This window comes from Octopus bimaculoides, chromosome 10 (assembly GCF_001194135.2).
Source record: "Octopus bimaculoides isolate UCB-OBI-ISO-001 chromosome 10, ASM119413v2, whole genome shotgun sequence".
Classification (NCBI taxonomy): Eukaryota; Metazoa; Mollusca; class Cephalopoda; order Octopoda; family Octopodidae; genus Octopus; species Octopus bimaculoides.
In genome coordinates this window covers 21,428,064-21,430,603 of record NC_068990.1, presented here as the reverse complement: position 1 = coordinate 21,430,603, position 2,540 = coordinate 21,428,064, and the positions used below count along the sequence as shown (strand labels likewise).

Sequence of the window (2,540 nt, the reverse complement as noted above, 5' to 3'; positions counted from 1 at the left end):
CTTTAACCCTAACCCTAACCCTAACCCTAACCCTTAGGTTAGGGTTAGGGTTAGAGTTAGGGTTAGGGTTAGGGTTAATTGTTTCAGAATCGTTTGTTTATGTAGTCAGCACTTAATGTATATCGGCTGAATGGACGTCAGTGATTGGTTGAAATTACAGAAATACGACAACTTTAACATGGAATAATTTATGAATTTCTTTTTTTTTAAAGAAGACTAAGAGAAAAAGATGTTTTATATGACACATTCTACCAGTGTTCCAAGTTTCAAAGTGTTTCGTTAATGAAAAATGTGGGCCCCCGTTTTAAAAAAGATCCGAAATATTCCCTACCCGCAAAATTTTGTGTTATCGGTCACTTATTCGCCATGGAAACCGAGTAAACAACCTTTGAAATCCACGGGCTCAAGAGAAAAAAGACAAAAAAGTGAGATTTACTAAAATCGTCAAACAGTTAATTCTACTGACAACCTATTACGATTTATTCTGCTCTCCGTCCGCAACTTGAAACTACTTATTACTGAGGTGAGTATGATATTTTACAAATTATTCTGCCAGTAAAAGAGTAAATTCTGCTGTTTGTAGGCAAAACATAATTACTTTCTCTTTGAATATTTATTGATAACCTGTAATTGTGAAATTAATGTGATAAAAAAATTTTATGAATAGGAATAATTTATTGAAACTTATTATTTGCAATTTGGTGGGGTCAAAAGAAGCATTAGCAAATATATATCACTGAAATAACAATTGCACCATGGAAGGTATTTATAAGCCATTAAGAAACAAACAAAAACCGTTAGATTCACTTCAACATTTAAATATAATTTTCCAAAATATTTTCGTCTCTTTGAGACCGCATGTGTGGTTTTAAATTGCTTATAAACACCTTCCACGCTGCAATTGTTTTTGTTTCCCGAGGCTCCCTTGAACAGGACTTTAGAATCAAAAGGATCGTTTGATCAGAGGAAACTGTTGTTTCCATTAGAAGTGGAAGAACATAGTCCAATCTTTTCAGATATATAGGTCAGCAGGTAGAAAACCACCGAAGCGATTTGGATATTCGTAGGCCACTTTCGCCAAAACTGCCAAATACTTCTAATTTTGTTTAAGCCCTTTCTAGCCACTCTGTTCTCAATTGTTGAATGAATTTTATTCTCCATAGCATTTGGTTCGAAATAGATTCCTAGAATCTTAACCAGATTCTCGATTCAGCAAGAGAAGTCAAGGTAGTGCATACATTTCCTTATTAATACGTCAGGTTAAAAATTCTACACTGTTATCCAATATAAAGGCGTACGGCTCAGTGATTAGACCGTCGGGCTCACAATCATGGAGCAGTGAGTTCGATTTGCGGACCAGGCTGTGTGTTGTGTTCTTGAGCAAGACACTTTATTTCACGTTGCTCCAGTTCATTCACCTATAGAAATGAATTGCGACATCACTGGTGTCAAGCTGTATCGGCCTTTGCCTTTTCCTCAGATAACGTCGGTAGCGGGGAGAGGGGAGGCTGGTATGCATGTGCGACTGCTGGTCATCCGTAAACAACCTGCCTGGACTTGTGCCTCGTAGATGCAATCCCATGGTCATTCATGACCGAAAGGGGTCTTTTTACCCTACCACGTCGAATGGAAAAGCCGATGTATCATCGACTGTATTGTTCGATTAGCGGAGAATCCTAAGCGCCAACCAAAATGCAAGATCTAAGGACCCAATTGAGGATTTTTAAACCGGAACTGCAGCTTCATATATGAAAATTTTTGTGGGTTAACATTTTGGTCAAACTGCTATCTCATCTATTCACTGCTCAAGCAACATTGCAGGTGTTGTAGCACCAGTATATTCCTGCAACTAATCTGCAACGTTGAATTGAACCCGCTCTGCAAAGCGTATAGGCACTTGGCACATAGAATCGATTGAATACGTCCCTTCCAGAAGAAGTGAAAGAAACAGACGCTCCAGTTTGATCCACTAAACTTACAAATAAATGGATACACACTACATAGAAAATGGAATGAATGAGAGAAATTAAAGAATGAAAACATTGCAGATTTATATTACGTTTAGGACTAAAGTAAATGAGAGAGAGAGAGAGAGAGAGAGAGAGAGAGAGAAAAGAGAGAGAGAGAGAGAGAGAAAAGAGAAATCGAAGGGAGAATGTAAATAGAAAGTTTGAAAGACAGAAACAAAGGAGGAAAAGACTGAAATATGCAGTAAGAGAGAGAGAGAGAGAGAGAGAGAGAGAGAGAGAGAGAGAGAGAGAGAGGGGATAAGAAGATAAATGTGATAAGAGAAAAGAGAGCAGAGACAACACACACACACACACATACAGATGCACACACAAACACACACAGAGAGGAAAGGTGTGAGAGAGAGAGGAGGTGAGGTGTGTGATGGTATGTGTAAGTGATTAGAATAGAACGAGTGATGAAGTATTTATGTTTTCTGTAATTTTCAACAAAAGAATTTGCTTACGTGCAGCATGTGCAAGGGGGAAAGATCAGCGAGCAATCTCTGGTCAGGGAAGATGTATATATATATA

General features: G+C 38.1%; 1 long non-coding RNA gene across 1 annotated transcript in view; it reads left to right on the top strand.

The window, feature by feature from the left end:
* The window catches only part of LOC106870403 (uncharacterized), a 28,766-nt gene that overhangs the window by 2,899 nt on the left and 23,327 nt on the right, over window positions 1–2,540 (top strand). The window contains exon 2 of the long non-coding RNA XR_001409518.2: window positions 213–523. This is a non-coding gene — a long non-coding RNA (uncharacterized LOC106870403). The remainder of the gene's footprint in view (window positions 1–212; window positions 524–2,540) is intronic.